This window comes from Dromaius novaehollandiae, chromosome 3 (assembly GCF_036370855.1).
Source record: "Dromaius novaehollandiae isolate bDroNov1 chromosome 3, bDroNov1.hap1, whole genome shotgun sequence".
NCBI lineage: Eukaryota > Metazoa > Chordata > Aves > Casuariiformes > Dromaiidae > Dromaius > Dromaius novaehollandiae.
This window is the reverse complement of record NC_088100.1, coordinates 101395191-101413621: the sequence shown is the minus strand read 5'-3', so window position 1 is coordinate 101413621 and position 18431 is coordinate 101395191. Positions and strand designations below refer to the sequence as shown.

At 41.9% G+C, this 18431-nt stretch overlaps 1 long non-coding RNA gene across 1 annotated transcript; it reads right to left on the bottom strand.

Annotated features, from left to right (window-relative positions):
- Window positions 1–6359: 6359 nt before the first annotated feature.
- LOC135327929 (uncharacterized) lies at window positions 6360–12283 on the bottom strand. Its single transcript, XR_010388559.1, has 2 exons — window positions 12107–12283; window positions 6360–9447 (listed from the first exon to the last, which is right to left on the bottom strand). It is a non-coding gene; the product is annotated as an uncharacterized LOC135327929 (long non-coding RNA).
- Window positions 12284–18431: the final 6148 nt, after the last annotated feature.

Genomic DNA, 18431 nt, shown 5'->3' with positions numbered 1-18431 from the left:
TAATGTGTGTAAGGTCGCTGCTGGCTGAGACAGGGCAAAGCAATTCTTTGCGCAGAAGAGGTCAAGGCAGAGCAGCAGATTTGGCCCTGAAAGCTTTCTTCTTGCATTTCCATTGAGATATTCTCTGTTACTATGAGCTTTTAAAAGTAACCAAGGCCAAATGATGCCAAGCAGCAGCTCAATAAATTTAAGGAAGAGGTTAACAAGAACTACACAGAAAGGTACCGATCATGCCAGCAGAGTTTTCAGTATAAGTAGACAAGAAGCTCAGGACGAGACAATGAGACATAAAGAAAGCACATGTTTCACTCAGCATCACACGGGAAATTTGTGACAGGTGAGCTTTCCGAAGTCAGACCAGAATCTCACTCCACTTTCTCTGACCATAAAGCCATGTGTCATGCGTCTCTTGTGCCACTGTTCAGTGGCTCAGGAGTGAGTCTTCAGTTCACAAATAACAATTCTCCAATGTTGTTTTTACTATTTTGTTCAAATTTCCCTTTCCTTAAATGTGTAGCAAGACATATATTTCTGATTCTTTAAAAATAATGTATTTTAATGACTCTCTGTTCTGGCACCAGAGTCTTGTTTCACTGCTTCCTAATATTTACAGGGCACTATTCACATTTCTGTTAACAATCATAAAATCATTGTTTTTCAAAATGGTTGCTTTTCCCATCAGAATCAGCAATTTGAGTTCTTTTTTCCTTTCTCCCGGGCCTGCTTGCATTCCTTTTACTTTTCAGCCCTGCCCTATTTTCTTGTAAGCAATTTAGAGGGAAAGTAACTAACCTACCATGGTTCAACTCATATATTTCCTGGAAGTAAAGAAAAGGCCGTCGTTACAGTAGCCTGACTACTTGGCTGATGGTACAGCTTCCCCAGAGCTCTAACTTGATTTATGTATTGTTCACAGGGCTAGATGTTGTGTTACGGATCATCGGTTGCCCAAGACTTAGGCAGGTTATATCACTGTGTTCTGAAGAAACTGTTACTTCTTGACAGTCCCTTTGTTTTGACACTAGCCTCTATTTTACTGTAACTGAACCGTTGAAAAATTTCTTGTAGCATTTCATCATTACTAAGAGCTGAACAAGTGCAAACAATGATTAATAACACATTCCTAGTGCTTGCTGGATACCTGGGGAGCTGCATCACAGTGCTTAGTCCCCAGCCCTTGCTGCCTTTCCTCCCACATTTAGAAACCATTGTTAATAATGGGGCCTTTGTCATGTTTCCCCCAGGATTTGTAAGCACATTTGTTTGCAGCGTGTTTACAGTAATCAGTTCTATTATTCCTGTGCTGGTGGAACTTGTGGGCCCTGAGCTATGTCTTGGCACCTGCACGCAGGCATTGTATAAATATATGTGTAGCAGATTTTTAGGCTCTTCAGGGCAGAACTAGCTATTGTTTTTTCTTGCTGGCAATATCTTAGTAAGCAAGTTTATTGGCACAAATACTCACCAGTTAAAACAAACCTGAAGTGGCTTTTACGGAAGTGTATTTTGAATTGATATCATGCAAAATCTCACTAGGAACCCAGTTCCCTGAGGCACAGGCATCTGATCAAGGAATGTGGTGGAACACTCACATGCAGCAAACACATGCTTAATTTCTAACTTTTTTATAATATTAAATACTTGCAACTGATACGTTCTAGTGTGCCACTCCCCATGCGAAAATTTTTTGTGCTCCCACTTCAACGCTCTCCGTGTGGCGCATTCCATCAGCCAAGTCACCAACCATAAAGAGACAGGAAAAGACCTCCTCCTGAAATGTCTCAGAAGGAGAAAAGATGCTAATATCTCCAGTGCTGACAGTATCTGAGGCAGTCCCAACAGATCTCAGCCCCGCTAGGCCTAGCAAACAACTCCTCTCCACCCCTGTTGCAGAAGCAAACAGGCTTAGCAGCAGTCTGTTCCACATCTGGTTGGCTGCCCCCACTTTTGGCACAGGATCTGGATGGATATTTGCAGTCTGTTGAGTGGTTTGATGGATGTGTCAATATGATGGTCAAGCACGTCAGTTTTCATTTGATGTAGCGTTGCCAAAGTATGTTTTTATTTAAAGTGAGGCTATTCTGAAACTCCCTTTCATTCTTCTGTGATGTCTCACAGATTGCTCAAACTCATTTTTGGAAGGTCGCAGTAGCCTTTATGACTCGACCTCCACTCTTCATCGGCTGCTCAGAGAACTCTGCACCCACTCCTCCCCACTCTGAATGCTACCGATCATAGGTAGGATGGCTTTCAAAATTCTACTTTGGATGTAAAAAAAATCCCAGCAATGCTTACATTTTGCAATGTCTATCTATAACTGGGAAATAGGCTTTGTCCTTGTTGGAAAGGACTGGGCTTGATCCGAATACTGTAAGAGCTTTCCCACTGCAGAGGAGTCTCCTTCAACTAAAAAGGGTATGCTGATCCCTCCACAGCAGGGGAGGAAAAAGTAAATCTGTTTGAATTAGCCTTTCAGTATACAAGGGTTAAAATCTGCTCCCCTTCTTCCTTGCTCACCTCAAATTCTCCCTTGAAGCATGCTGCTTCAGGAAATCCTTCCCGAAGAATAACTCCTACTGCCTTTCTAGTCCTGAACCATTACACTTGACATTAGGAATTTATTTTCCCCATGTCAGAGTTTAGAACAAGCACTCTCTGAAATTATAAGCAAAATCCTTATTTTGGGAAGGCTAAAGAGCTTTTGAAAAGAGCGGCTCCTAATAAAATAAGGGAGGAAACAGGTGATCCAGGGGAGGATCCTTCACAGAAAGGAAAAAGAGATGAGCTCTGGGCAATTTCCTCATCTGCTTCTTCATCTGTAGGCTGCAGAAGAGGAGATGCCCGTTCTGTCCTTGCTCTTCGAGGCAGTGCTTGCAGAGGACTGCATGCCACCAGGATGCTCTGTTGATCCACATGGGTAGACTCGCCTAGTTTAAACCTGGTTCAAATCTATCTCATTTTCCCTCTTTCTTAAGTAAGCTTTTTAGGGGGAAAATTCTCACCAATTTTAGAGAGAAGCCAAGTATCAGCCCAATTAGCTTAATAGTCACTGCAAGAAAAATGTCCCAACGTTATTTAAGTTAAGGCTAACCTCTAAAAGAGCTGTGGGCTTGTATAAACCAGGACACCTGGGAAAGTTAATGCTTATTAATTTTTAAAGTGGATTGGTTAGACTAAATTAAGCTCCCACATAGATGCTTTTTGTCTTCCAAAGGGAATAATCACTGATGGCCGTTGTGGTTTATTTAACAGTGTCCACAGGATAGTTTAATTCAATTTAACTAATTCATTTTGGTATTTGCTCCTTTAATTACATTCAAGTTCACTTTCTAAATATACAATTTGTTGATAAGCCTTAAATGAATAGTCATTCAAACAAGGCTGCCTTTCTTACTAACCAAAAAATGGGAGAAATGATTCTAGGACACTAGCATTGCTTAAGGAAAAAAGCTGTAAGAAGAACTAGTGCAAGAAAGTATCTGGTTTTGTTTTTAAATTACAAGCCATTTTATGACATTTCACAGCACTTCCATATTCCTGCTTCAGATTTCTAAGGAAGAGTTCAAGATGCAATTAAATGATAAGAATATTTCTCAATTCTATAAGGTATTATCTAATTTCTGTAGATCTGTAATGATTTAAAACTTCTCAAAACCAAGACCAAGCACCTTCCCTTGGAGAGGTGGGTTGCAAATGCAACCTGTTCTTCCTGTGATTCTTTATAACCCTATTCCAGGAACTGAGAGTGTACAGAAAGTTTACATTTTTTTTACACAAAGAACATTTTTGGATCAGTGACATGATTGTTCAGGGTCTGACACCCCAACCAGTGGTATTTTGAGGATGCGTGAGTGCACTCCTGCATAGCAACTGCCCAAAGTCTTGTTAAAATGCAGACACAATGAATATCTTAACTTTGCTGAATTGCTGTTTATTATCTGAGAACCTCGGGGTAGTTTAAATTTGATTCTCCAAAGGATTATTGGACATTACCTGATCCAACAGAGCACTTAAATACATGCTTAAAGCTCTGCTGGAACTTTAAGCCAGAGTGCTCTGTAGCACCTTGGTTACCAAGTCGCATGTGAAAGCCACTTAATGAGGAACAGGAAAACATAGGGCTTCTGACCCACTAACGGTTAAAAATGCAGCTGGAGCATTCCAGCAATGACATCTTGGAAATATCAGCTCCCCTAAGATCACATTGACCACAAGAATCTCTCAGGCTTAAACACTCAGCAAATTGATTACTGCTACTTCTTTAAAACCCTGTCTAGTGATGGCAGGTTTCTGAAATAGATTTGCAGCAGCAGTTATGAGTCAGTATCAAGTGGATTTCCTCTGTGGTAACAGAGTGATATCAGCACACACTGTCCTCCAAAATAAAACCTTAGGGGACTGTTCAGAAACTTTTCTCTCAAGTCATCAAGAAGAGGGAAGGTGGGCAATAGAAGTGATCACTTACCACAGTTACACAAGCTTCAGTCTGATTCACAGCCCCCCCCAAAGCACCTAAAGCCAGTCTGTAGACTTCCGCACCTAGGAGCATTGTAACAAAGTTCAATTCAACCCTCAGTAATAGATTTTAATTCAGTCAGATGGCTGATGATCAGTCACATGGTCACCAGTTTCTCTTACGTGGTATGGATGTGTGCATTTGCTGTATGTAAGTAGGGATCCTTTGCAGCCCCAAATGCTTTAAGTACATTAAACAGCTTTATGGGTAATCTGGAAATTATCCATAAGGAGGCTGATTCACTTTGGTGTACATCCATGGTGATATGGGTACAGCTGATCTCTGCTAAATGTATGGCTGCTGCCTCAGCTTTTCCTCTCTGAAGAGATATTCCCGGGCATTGATTTGTCCAGAATTTCCCTTTTTAAAAAAGGAAGAGTTTAAGCAAACAACTTAGGTCAAATATCTCCCTTTATCTGCAGATTTCCTGTGGGTTGCCTGTCTGGTCTTTAGAGACTCCACCGAGGGACTTTCCTCATGGATAATGATGAAGACTTTTGACTCTTACGAGACTTTAACCTCATTGGCAGAAGTCTCTCCACAGCTCTTTCACTTCAGTACTTTCTCCTGTCTGTTTATGGTCAGCTCTGTACTTCACCCCTTTAAGGGAAATATCTTCTGACTAAGCATGCCAGCGCCCCCTCCTTCTCCCACTGTTTCCACCTCGAGGAGCACACTGACCAAACCCTCTGTGGCTGATTTAAATACGCCATTTCGTCTGTCTTGCAGGCCTTTGTCTTGGCCATCTGAGTTTTCCTTAGCTTCTCCTTCTATGAAAAAAAGCACAGACTCCACTCATGCTGTTGAAGCCCAGGTCTGAGCCATGGGCTCTGCCCCGCTCACTGCTGTAACCTCCCTGCAGGGAGGCAGAGAGAAACCTCCACGAGCGATGGCCAAGCTGACAGCGTCACTGCAGTAAGAGCGGAGTGGCAGAGAGGGAAGGGGGATCACAGCCAGGATAACACCTGCGGTAAAGCTCACCCGTCCAGGCTGATCCCAAGAGGTGAGCAAGGTGCAATGACCGCTGAAGCCCAAGCTTACATAAGAGGAATGAAACCTGCTTCTGACCAAGGCTTAAAATGACATATAAATGGGTAGATCTGAGCCCAACTTGTCAGAACATTAAAAAGTGCAATCATCTTAGGCACTACTGTCCCATTTTTTGCTAGTCTAAAATGGGAATCAATGGGGAATTCTTCTTTCTCCTCCAGGACTACTACCCAGGTTGATTGTCCTCAGCCGGAGGCGACTTGCATGCCCACAGAGATCTACAGGGTGGAGAACTCCCTGTGCCTTGGTAGATAAGATGGGAAGCTCTAGCTCTTTCTGGGTGGTACTGATTTCAGTATCTTACCTTACTGATTCTTCCATGGCACCTTGACAAAATTTAGATGTACCTGCACTTCTGGCATTAAGTACTTCAACAACACATGCCTCTGCCAAGATCAGTCTGAAAAAACTGCGGGTGATCTGAAACCTATATGTATTTTTCCTGCTTTTTCAGGATAATTTAGCTCCATTTTTAACAACGATTACATCCTCAAATGGATATGACAATAGAACAGAGAATGTGGTATTTAGATGGCAGCGATTACACAGTAGTTGAAACAAGGTCTGTAAGGAGAAGCAATAGATGTTATTAGATCTGGTGTTATTATAGGAAAAAGACTCTGGCCTTAGTGAGCTGAACATCTTCTGAAAATCTTTCATTTATATTTCCCTCTCTATAAACCATGCCTTTCTTACATCTTTGGACCATCATAACTGGAACACTAACACTGAATGAACATTTCCTGGCAATGCAGATATCCTTATCTTAGTAGTTTTCATTATTGAACAATAACAATAATATTCCTTTTTATTTATAAAAATAGCATCAATTCTGCATTTTAGGCCTCTGATATGGCCTGTACCATGAAAACATTCAAAGGTATGCACTTTTCAATAATTATTTTGAAGAAGGTTGTTTCTTGCAATAATTATTTTGAAGAAGGTTGTTGCTAGTCTAGATGCTAGTCAGCCTGATAAAAATTAATTAAATTTAAATTTACCTTATTTAATAGCAACAAACAAGAAGGAAAAGTTGGTTCCATCAGAATTCAAAAATAATATACTCCATTTTTGAAATGTTAAAATGTTGAGTAAAACCCTGAATTCAAGCATAGTCAGTTTGCTCCTCTTGAAGTCTTACCATCTGAAACATGGCCCAGTCCATATTTCTAATTCATAACTTTCATTTTTATTACCATGAATTAGACTATAGCTCCTGGCCAACCTGTTTATTTGTGTGGCACATGCAGAAAGCAGACTTTTTTTTGCCTATACTATTCTGTTTCCAAGCACATATCATATTATTGTTTAAATCACGATAAAGATCTATTCTCTGGAGCATTATGACTAGAGAAAATCAAAACTGTAATCACAAATCCTAAATATTTAGATTCTTGGTTGGGGTCAATCTAGAAATCTAGAAGTTTTATCAAATTCTCGTTCTGAAACATATGCAGCCACAGATTCAAAAACAGGGGAATTATTTCAAGATAATGTCAAAAGCTCAGTGGCAACCGTGAATCTTAGAAGGTTTCTTTCAGCTGTGGCTGAAACGTCTTTGCCTCTGCTAATACGCAAGGAAACGGCAAGGATTCAGCAAAATAACAGAGGGAAGTTCTTGCCTGGCAATTGTTTGTTTAAAAGCCAGTTCAGCACTGCATAATAATAATCTAGAGTGGGCGAGAAAGGCATAGTCCTATGCTATTGAAAGGGAAGTTGGAAGGCACTATAGGCAAATAAGGTGATCACAGAACTGTAATTTACAGCTCCATCCAAATCTTTTTACAGGCAAAGCCACAACGGGTGAATCAGACCTCTTGCCAGGGTGTCAGAATTAGCACCAGGGAAATGTCTCGCTAGGGCAGTAGGTTAGTGCCTCCCAGCCCCGCTGCCCGCGACCACGCGCGCTGCACGGTGAGGTGGGTGGACCCAGCCGTGGTGGCAAAAGTGTCCCTGAGCACTAGCGGTGAGTCAGGCTCCGGACCCGAACCATCAGAAGCAGTCAGACCTTGTGTAAGCCTTGGTCGAAAGGCAGTGCTCCCAGCACTCCCGCAAAACTGCGTAGGTGTGATTTAGGACTGACTCAGAGGAAAATATGCCACCTACTGACTCGTGTAACTTCTTGCAGCACCCGGGGTTTTCCCTGCAAACTCCTGTTCAAAAACAGCGCTATTGGTTTACTGGTAAAGGGTTAAGCAACACCAAAGTCATCATGCTGAAGGAGAAAACTGGGCTTCTTTCTGGACGTTCTCTCTTGCTTTATGCAGTTTAGGTTTCAGTTTTCACTCATCTAAGCAACCCGTGGATGTCAGAGAAAATTTTTCCAGAGAAGAACTTGTATGGCATTGTTCTGCAATATCGTGCAAAACAAACTGATTTTCCGGTAAAATAATATTAGTTGTGTGTTTAAGGAATCATTCTGCTAATGGCTGTTCCCACAAATGGAACCTTTGTGAAAACACCAGAACAAAGGAAAATGCAATAGCTGTAAATAACAGCACCCACCAGCATCTGAAAATACTCTTTACAAAGCCTGCCTTAGCCTCTTTCCTATTATTTTCCTATTATTATTATTTATTATTATTTATATTATTTTCCTATTATTTTCTGATAGCTGGTGAGCTAAACTATACTTTGTTACATGACTATGCATCTAAAATGCGCATTCACTGAAATCCATTACATTAGTGGAGGAAGCATTGTCTATCACGATTTTCCTTAGCTGGTCCCAAAATGTTATTTTCCTTTGCATGCTAAAACACATTTCATTTAGATCAACTTGAAAGAATCTTTCCTTAGGAGGACAAAGTGTCAGAGCCACTGGACTCATTTATAAGCTAATTAAACTGCACAGTAGAGCTAGGCTTGTCATTTCTGAAGCTGTGTAAAAAAAGAGAGGGTTTTGCTGCATGTGGTCCCAAATGCTTTCTAGGTGCTTTTGTGGCTGTCTCATTACAAATTCAAATTTTATATCTCAGAGATTCTAAACAAGTAGGTAAATAGGTAAAAAAAACCTGTGCCTGTATCGCCTATACTGGCTTTCTGACAGGGCAACAGCTATTTTTCCAGGAAAAGGCAGATACGCACAGAGAATAGTTCTGCACAAGCGCTTGCTGTGGAGAAGGTGAGTACACTGGATTTAGAATTAATCACATTCCACTACATACTCACTCGCGTAGTAATTTGTCTTTTTGCATCAAGAATAAAACATACAAGCTGTCAGTTTAAAACATGCGTTTTCCCTTCTGCTTCTGTTATTCTTTCCCTGGCAGGTCTCACAGCCCATATTCTGAAATGAATTTCCAGAGCGAGGGTGTGGGGCTTTTTTGGCAGATCGTATTTCAATGCTTTTCTTCTACACATAACAGTGTGAGATCTGAGGTTAGCTGAGCCTGGTTGCCTTATATATGGGGCTACAAAGGAGGCATAATAAAAACTAGTGTAGCCTGCCACAGGAAGGATATCAAGTACCCAGAGAGATTGTGGCATCTGTTAAAAAGAGTTTTCATGCTGTCCCTGGGTCACATATTCAGACCATTCAGTCATTCAATTTTTAGTTACGAAAATGATCGGTGGTAAGGTATTTTTTTTCTTTTTTAAACAAACAAAATGCCTTTCGACTTCCTTTCAGTTTTAGATATCTACCACAACCTTCTGGCAAAAGCAGGTGAAGTCAGGATGTGCATGCACAGATAAAACTAATGATGTGAGACTTTTCAGTGCCCAGTCCTTGGTATCAGTGGCAGAGTTCACGGTTATTCCTTTTCTAGAAAGGATCAGGGCCAGAGGACATCAAGCATGGAGGAAATGGTTGCAGGTTATCTTTCTCCAGAATCTGGGTATGGTTTGCTCTCTTCCTTGGCCTTCTCGCTTCCCTTTCACTGGATGTAAAAAGGCAGAAAGTTAGCTAAAGTGAGGTTAGAGAAATGTCAAACACAGAAAGAGGAGGTAAGATTGAGGAAGGTAAGAAGACCATCTTCCTCCTCTAAGTAATTTCCTTTACTCAGTCTCTTGATAAACCACCAGTATCTTCCTTGTGTGATGCAACTGCTCACACCAGCATTTCTTCACCTCTTCTCTTCGTACTGTCTCTGCGAGATCCATGTGCTCCTCGTCCGCCGATGTGGAGCCACCTCCCCCCACAATCTGTTCAGAAATTATGGCTCCCGTTTCTAGAAAAATTAAAACTCCTTCTAGCAGCACTGAAAACTGGTAAGTTAATTCTTCAAGTGCCTGCCAGCACATATGTTACTTCCCATTTTTGTCAGCATTCAAACTTCTGGCCATGTTCTCAGCATTTCATTCTCTATCTTCCTCCCCTCCAGCCAACTTTTCATTTCCTGCCACTCAAATGCAATCCTCCCCAGTGTTTTTATGAGAAGGACAAAGGTACAATAAAACTATGCTAATAAGCTTTAACAAATTCATGGAGAATAAATTTATCAACAAAACATCAGGCATCAAAACTGTCGACATCCAAGGCACAATTCTGTTTCGAGACTAAGCAACAACATACATTATCTCAGAGAAATTCATAAAGAAGGAAGCTTTTGCAGCATCTGCATTTTCTGCTGTATATTCTTTTTTTTTTCCTGCAGGGATAGCTTAGTGCAATCAGTATTTAAATAGTATTATTCCTTTTTGGTCTACAGCCATTCCCCTATTTTAGCAGTAAGGAAAAAAAATAGACAATTTCCTAATAGCCGCAGGGGAAGAGAAAAAGTTTGCCTGTTAAATAGCACTAATGTTGACAAAAACAGATTCTGGTGACTTGACATTTACATTGTCTGTTGCTCATTACAGCAGCACACAGTGGTACTGGTTAGAGTTGAGACTGTCAAAATTTCCATCCTGCACCACTTGACCAGAAGTATTTGCTCTGGGCTGAAATGCAGCGTGCTGGACATGGGGCATCTTTTATTAAGCAAATAGCAATGCAAATAGCAATTGAAACAGAAGCAAGCCCTGAGCCAGCATTAGGTTTCCCTAGCAAATCCATGAGCCTCTGCTAAAATCAAGAGAGAATTCTTCTGCAGCAACAAGGTACTCTCAGAGCAGACACTCTCAATATTATATTATTCATCGCAGTAGTAGCTGTCTTTAACAGATGGTTATCACTATGGATATAAGCAAGGCAAGACACTTTCTTTTATTAGACCACGTGGCACATTTGGAAGAAATGAACACGCTTTGAGGAACACAAATTCTTCTTCAAGTCACCATCTGAAGCTGTTTTCTACCCATTCTTTCCCCATCCACTCCCCCACTCCTCAGAGAGGCTTTTTTATTGCTCAAGGACATTTATACAAGTTAACCTCTCAAAGGATTTTCATGTGGCAGATTGAGTTTATGCCACAAATGTATTTATATCAAGTAGCTACAGTGTCTCCCAGTGCAGGAATCACAGAATGCAAGTCCAGAGGAAACTGAAGGTGAAAGCTTTGATACAAAAAGACATTAAATATCTAACTTCCCAGTTTTCACGATTCTTTGAGATTATTATTATATTAGTTGCATATGTTAGGATGAACACTGTAGGTTGTAGGATCAGAGGCTAATTCAGGTCGGAAGGGACTTTGGGAGGTCCCCAGCCCAGCATCCTGCTGCAAGTAGGGTCCCAGCAGCTGCTGCTGCAGGAACTGGCGCTGCCGTGGGTAGCTGCGCGTGGGGTGCTGCCGTGGCCCCTGGCAGCCTGCACCCAGGGACGTCGGCGGAACTGCAGTGGCCGGAGCGGGACCAGGGCAGGCGTAGGCAGAGCAGAGGGGCCGGCGGTGCACCCATCCCGGAGCCCACCGCCCCGCACCGCAGCCCTGCTCCGATACCTACCCCGCGGCCCCTTCCCCTCGCCCCCTCACAGCACCCCGGCAGGAGGCTGTGCAAGCAGTAGGCAGAGCGCTCTCCTCCTCCTCCCCGTCCCAAAAAACAACCCCTCACCTTGCCCTAGCGGAAGCTGGCTCTCCCCTCCTGGTTTGCCTCAGGGGCTGCTGCTCCCTGGCAGCTGGGCCTGTTTTCCTCTGTATCCTAGGTCTCCCTAGGCTTAACTTCTTCAGCACCCTGCAGTACTTAAAATCCCCGTCACTCTGCTGAGCTGGGAAGTCTGCGTAGACCGCTGCAGTGCGGTCATCTGCCGTGGGAAGGCCAGGGAGCCTGTGCTGTCTTAGCACTGGCAGACTGGTGATGGGACAGAGTGCTCCCTTCAGGAAAAAAACGTAAGTTTGCAGTAGTGGAAGAACTCCACTTGCTGCAGTAATGCGTACGCCTTGTTTTTGGTGACAGGAGGGGAGGACAAATGTGACAAGGGCAGTGGGTGACAGCCTCAGGCGAACGCAGCGGTGCCATAAGGACTCAGGCTCACGCGCGGCGGTGCCCCGGCAGCCCTGCTCTCCAGGAAGCCGAGCGGCACCAGCGGCGAGCCCGCTGCCCACCCAGCACAACCTGCAAGGGGCCGCCCCGGCAAGCTGTCACACCGCAGCCCCTATGCATTTGTCTCATCCTGGCACCGGCCTCTGCCTCCAGCAGCCTATGTGTGGCTTTACCTACCCTTTTTATAGTCCTCAGCGTCTCTGAAAGACCTTCCTAGTTTAAATACCAGGCTCATGTTGCAATCGCCTCCGAACGTCTTTCAGATGCCCTTTTCCTGAATGCTGAATCTTCACTAATTAAAGCATGTGAAAGCTTGTGTGCATCCTTCCATTTTGCACTGTACTTCCCACTCTGAAAAGCACAGTCTGATCACACAGAAAGATTAGCACTCTTGCTAGCTTGCATAATGTTATCACAAGTTCACATATTTGGTAATTTTCCTAAGATCTCAGCTCTTGGCATACCAGCAAGGTTTTGGCTTTCGGTTTTTTTTAAGAGCATTTCTAGCCCTTATGGAATTAGAAGGGGAAAGTTTGAAAATGAAATGCTATCAATCCAGAAAATAAGGGACAACCCAAACCAGAATCTGCAGTTCTTATTTTTAAAAATACATGATGTCAGACTGTACCAAGATTTTCGAAGGCTTGGGGTTGGCAATACAAAATTTGTCTCTAATTCCGTGCGTCTGGAAAAAGATATATCTGTATTGCAAAAGAACAGCAATAGAGATTTCGTTCTCATCCTGTTATCATCCATCATCACTCTGCTAGGCACAGACACACACACCATTTCAAACTGTCTGGGCCACATCCTTATTTAGAGAATAGTCTCAGCTTCCTTGTACTTTTGCTCTGTGCACGCTCATGCCATGCAACACATTAACATAACAGCTGACAGAATTAATCAGCAGTAATAGAAGCACTTGCATGACTTGACCCGTATAATCTATTTGAGGACATCTCTCTCTTGCCTGCTCTTTCACTCACCCTGTTCTTTTATGTCTAGCTCATTTATTTTTACCAGTCATCTGCAGCGCAATTTAAACATACTGGAGCACTGGTGTGATTACTGACCTACACAGTACAACTTGCTTTTGGCAGTGGCTTTTGTGCAGAGCTGGTCAAATATATCCATAAAGCCATTCTTGGACAGTCTTTTCTTTTTTTTTTTTTTTCCTCTAAATAAAGATCTGCATCAGAAACATTACATCAGGTTTGAGCACCCCCCCCCAAAAAAAAGAATCGCCAAAACAAAAAACAAACCCAGTTTATTTTTGAAAAAAAAAAAGGTGAAGAAAAAAGTGAAAAAGGAAATAAAGGCAAGGAAAAACTACCTATTTCTTGGAACCAACCACAAGAATTCTTATGAATGACAGGAGATGTTACTATTTTGTCCTGGTTTGTTTTGTTATTTAAGAAGTATATTTAACCTAAACAAAGGACACAAAAGGAAAATGTGCAGACCAGGGCAATGAGAATTTTTACAGACCTGTGGGCCTTCCATACAAGAAAAGATTAAAATGCTTAATTTTGTTTCATGTGTAAAGAAATGAATGATGAGAACATGAGTAGTTGAGTAAATTAGGTGGAAAGGACCATCTTATCCCTTAAAAACAAGAAGAAATAAGGGAACGATTAAGGGTATAGATATAGAGCAGGTAAAACAATGGCTCTCTCCTGGACTGGTGGTGGAGGTGAGGCAAATCAAGCCTCATGGTCACTGCCAGAGTACAACAACAGGAAGTTCCTTCTCATTAAGCTGCACATTTGCCTGTTTTTCCCTGGGAAAACTGTTTTATGTAACTGCCTGAAGGCTTATTCCAGGAGGTTTTGTATAGATGGAATCATCTGAGGATTAATACTGCACGCTGACCATCCTGCATTTCATCAGCTGACAAGCTTTGAGAGCATGTCTCCAGCACTGCACTAGCTTTTTCTACTCCCATGGGTGCGGATGATGTTCAGGATTGGGTCTGACATAGAGAAGAGAGGGAAAGGGTGCCTTTCTACCCCCATCTTCTCATGCACAGGGTGTCACTGTCTAAAGCTTATCAAGAAAGTTAAAGTACAGGCAGACGTAATTTTAAAAATTTGAAAGTATGCAAATACACATTCAAACAAGGCATGGCCCGGGAGTCCTGACTAGCTGCCTTTTAACACAGTTGCAGATCTGTGGGGCTCCTGGATTAGGCAATTACACAACTGCTCCCATTAAATCAGCTAATGATTATGAGATTCATTCTCCAGCTGAGTTAGAAAGGTGTTTCTCTTCCTTCATCCCACATTATGGTGTTATATCCCACTTGCACAATTTTTGCTTGTGAAGGGAGCAGCTGAAGATGAATAAACTAAACCAGTAACTTATTAAGTACACTTCCTACTTGTTTGGCCTGTAAAGTATCCACTTCCAGATGGCAGCTTTTCCAACCGTGTTTCCGTGCTAGATGTGCGCAGTACCTCTCTGACTTGCTACTTGGTGGAAGGCCTGTGGAGCTGCCCAGAGAGCGTTGTGTTGGGCAGTGCAGAGGGCATCATTTCTGTTGGCAGGAACTATGAGGAGGTTAAACTTCAAGAGAAAATGTGCATGATTAAGTCAGCTTCCAGAAATAAATGTATTTCTTTGAAATGTGCAAGTCTTAACACCAGTGAATCTTCACTATTAGTGCGTTGCAAAAAGCAAATCTGAAAGCTTTTGGTTGTTTCTTTACTGAGCCCAGATAAGTGGAAAGGACGTGTTACAGACTGACAAATTCAGAGTGGCTGGGAGAGGGTTGTTTTTGGTTTTGAGATTTTCCTAGATACCTCCTGACAGGCTTTAATGGCAACTGTCACTTGAGAATTACAGCTAATTAGATTTGTTAGAAATATCAAATACTGTGGATAGACACTCTGGTGTCTCATTAAATGTTTGAACCAAACCACTCATTAACTCAACAGGTTCTGCAGTAGCTGAAGGTCTGGATTACTCTGCCCTGCATACCATCCAGTTGTCTCCAGCAGCTCCTGCTCTCCTTTCACCCATTGTCTTTCCTAATGCCACCCTAAGACAAGTTCTTCAATTCTTTATAAAATGTCAGTAATTAGGCTTCAAGGCTTCATGAACAGGCATCTATATTTTTATGTGCTTCTAGTTTGGTTTAACTTGCAGATCCATACACTTGACACTGCTTTTTCTCTATTTGCTTGTCTGCATTTTAGTGAAACACTGAAGCTCAGGTGGGAAGCCTCTGATAAAGTGAACTGACTGGTAAATTTTCAGCTCTTCTATACATAAGTTTTTCACACAGTGCATTGTTAAGCTGTGGAACTCCTTTTCACAGGACACTGCAGATGTTAAAAATTTACATCGTTTCAAAAAGTGGGTGGATTAACATATAAAAGAAAATCATTTGGGGGCTGTTACAAACAAAAACACAACTTCTAGATCTGGAAGACTCGAAGCCACAAATTGCTGGAGGTGGAGGAGATACTCTAGGGAAATGCTTAAGCTCTTCCCCAGCATCTACTATTGGCCACTGTCTGTGGGAGGATACAGAGTGAGACCACATAACCTCTGATTAGACCTGCTCCTCTTTGCTTCTCAGCAGATGTAGCAAATAGGAAAGTTCTGCAGCTATTTTGATTTGCAAGGCTGAAAGGCTGTTTTAAGTGCTTTCCATATGCAGTCATACAATGGCCAGTAACAGTACTTTTGACCTCTGATGTTTTTTTCCTGAAGCCAGTTCCTGATGGTTCTGCTGAGAGAGCAGAGTCTGGTACACAGGAGAGGACCAGCACTGCATGAGATGATTAACTGAGAAATTGAGGGGGTCTTGACCAGACATGTTCAGGAAACATCACTTGCCTCACTTTTGTGAAAAAAAGAGTTGGCTATCAAGAAATGAGCTGGGAGGCCTGAGAGTTTGCATCTAGGACATGAAGACTATGAGACTACTCTCTATATGGTGGAAGGTGGAAAATAACTGGCAAGCAATGACCATCAAAGAGAAAAAAATGGGTAAAATTCTCAAAGCTGGACGATTCAAACAGAGGCAGTACTACAGAAACTGCAGAAATCAGCCTTGAAATTCTAAATATAGCAAATGGAAGAAAAAAGGAAGTTCCTGATAAAAATACACTTTGGAAGCCACGTATTGTAAAAAGTTGAAAAGGGAAGAAAAAAGAAAAAATTAAGGACAGTAGGGTTAAGGACAGTGAGAAGAGGTTTTTAAACCATATTATGAGCAAAAGGAATACTAGTCATTTTATGGATTTATTGGAATAAATGGTCAAATTTGAAAAAATGGTCACATTCTGAACAACAATAAACAAGCAAAAGTGTTTTATCTTAGTGGGAGGCCTGGACAATTTCTATTCAAAATTTTTACAAGAACTGGCTGAGGACCTTTCTGAGCTCGCTCTTTGAGAGGTTCTGGGTTGTGGGGTTTTGTTTCTCTTCAGCAGCTCTTGGAGCTTAGGGGAAAACCTGGGAAGAAAGACTGGAAATCATTAAGTTTTGTGCCAATATTTAAAACAGGTAGGTAAGATAAAAACTATTACATGGGTGCTCATTTCTGAATCTTAACTGATGTATCTAAATATCTCTCATCAGTCTTTAAAGGGTATAGCTATACTGCACAGTGCAGCCCTGTGCTGAGATATTATCTCGGTTTCAGGAGCAACATAACTGTATCAGTGCAGCCTCTGCCCTATTTTAATTAGCCTGGGCATACCACTGTGCTGATGCAGCTAAACTGTTCCTAGTTCTGGAGCTGGTTCAGTTGGAGTTATGTCAGGTATTGTAGCATATTTTTGTATTGCACCATGAAGACACAAAGACGAGACTCCATATGTCTGGCCGTGTAGTATATTGCTCAACAGAGAGGTCATACTTGTAGCAGTAAAGAGAACTTCCTACTGGAAGAACAGGCAACAATACAACATAAATCTCACTAGGTGTCCTTCCAACAGGGTAATTTGTACTTGTCTCCAGCAATCGTGCACTAGCACCTTTACAAACAATGATAAATGAGCATTCATGTAAAATATGGTTAAGACATTGCCACCATATCATAAACTACTTTGCATGAGACTTCTTAGTGCAGATGAGGTCAACACGAAGGTGCCAGCCATGATGATTTATACACACAGAGCCAAAAACGACAAAAAAAAAAGTTGTCAGGAAACTGATTATTAGAAGACGAAAAAGAAATACCAAAGACACAAAAAAAAATCATGTATGTTTGAGCATGGTTTGTTAAAGAATACAAAATGGGATCTTTCGTCTATGTATCATTTTCTTTTTCTCCTCTATAGCTGGATTTTTTAAAGATTTCTCTTGGAATCTTATGGGACGCCTTCCACAGTATCTGCCCTGGAAGCTATTATCTTAATTGCATAGATAATTTGCACAGCCCACAGACTAGTACTTGGACTTGGCTTTCCCTGCTGCCAACTTTTCTTTTTCCTGATCAGATTTTCTTCCTTCTTTAGTGCCATGCTCCTCATCTTTCTCTCCTCCTCCCTGCTGTGCAAATATGTTTCTTTTCTGCTCTCTCTAAAGTTCCCCTAGGCTGAGCGGGAGATCTGGGATCCCGCAGAGAGTCCTCAGGCTGCTCACATATGGCCCCTAATGTGGCCTGCCGGCACTGCCCAAAACCCAGTCCTGTGGAGATGCCCAAGCTAGCACCCAGCAAAGGCTTGCAGCCTGAGAAGCGCAATTGGTTATTCCTGGCAAAGTGAAACACCAGTATGTCCACCCTGTTCCCTGAACCGATATTTCCTGCTGCCCCGGATGCCCTCAACAATGTCTGCCCTCCTGCTTCTTTGCCTTTTCCCTCAACAGTCATAAGCTTTCACTACTAGCTATGAAACATACCTCTGACATCCCTGAATGCACAGGTAAAAGCTTAAGAACAAAGAGCCAAAGGAATAAAGAAGAAGAAATAAAAAGTATTGCCTGGATCTGTGCTTCCTTCAACAGAAGGGAATAGTAAGGTAAAATAGTAAGGGAAACACAGGAATATTTCTGTCTTGAATTTTGGCAGTACTAAGGCTTTCCTTTCCAAGCTGACACCCCAATCTGCTTCACTATGAGATTGGGGAAGAAGGAATTACAGCCTTCATTGTTAGCTCCAGAATTTGCAGAATCTTCTTTTGTAGAAGGGCTTTTGTGTGTATGTGTATGTTTTTTTAAAGTCCTTTGGCAACCTACCATCACTACAATAGATTCACTGCAAACATATGCATCTTGTTAGTAAGTTATATTGTCCTTCTTTACCTTCCCTCATCATGTCAGCGGTATCAAGTTCTGGAATTAATTTGATGTCCTCTTTCTTCGTACTAATTGTAATAAACCAGTCCTTCTCAGCTACTCATGTAATGTTTTGACAGTAATATTTCTAACTCTTACCATTTGAGGAATTTTTTTTTTAGCTCTGGTTCCTAGAGTCCTGTGGGTTTCATTTTAAAATGAATTTGCCCTTGGGATTGCAGAGAAAAGGAGAAATGAATTTGAAAACTTC